The 462-nt window shown below is 39.0% G+C and overlaps 1 protein-coding gene across 1 annotated transcript in view; it reads left to right on the top strand.

Moving 5' to 3' along the window:
* The window catches only part of LOC119589081, a 67,817-nt gene that overhangs the window by 37,222 nt on the left and 30,133 nt on the right, over positions 1-462 (top strand). The window lies entirely within an intron of this gene.

The following is a 462-nucleotide window of genomic DNA, read 5'->3' as shown; positions in this document are numbered from 1 at the left end:
CGTACCAACGTAATAAATTTAACACATATTTTTTGACAGCCATCATTTCTCTTTCGTTCGTCACCGTTTTCTAGTTATTTTCACATTACTGTTGACGTACATTCAAATTCTCCACGTGTTAGCAAAACAGCAGGATGTGAGACTTTATTACGGATTTGGAAGCAACACACAACAGCAGCTATAGATAAAAGATCCCTCCCCAAGGCTGTTATCATTACTCAGTAACATTTCCACGTTCGCAGTTAAACGATAATAATTTTCATTTCTTAAATCAACGCCATAGAATTTCCTTCAGTGAGGAGACACAATGTAATAAAGCGAGCCACTTCATTACGAAGACTGAACACGTTATCCGCCTCCGTCATTAGGAGCGAAATCACGAACAATTACAAGACCCTAATCTTCCTGTTCAATTGATAATGCAATTGCAAGCAGACACGAGAGGTCCCTTTGCGCATACAT

Source organism: Penaeus monodon, chromosome 25, assembly GCF_015228065.2.
Source record: "Penaeus monodon isolate SGIC_2016 chromosome 25, NSTDA_Pmon_1, whole genome shotgun sequence".
Lineage (NCBI taxonomy): Eukaryota > Metazoa > Arthropoda > Malacostraca > Decapoda > Penaeidae > Penaeus > Penaeus monodon.
This window is presented reverse-complemented; position numbering and strand designations above follow the sequence as displayed.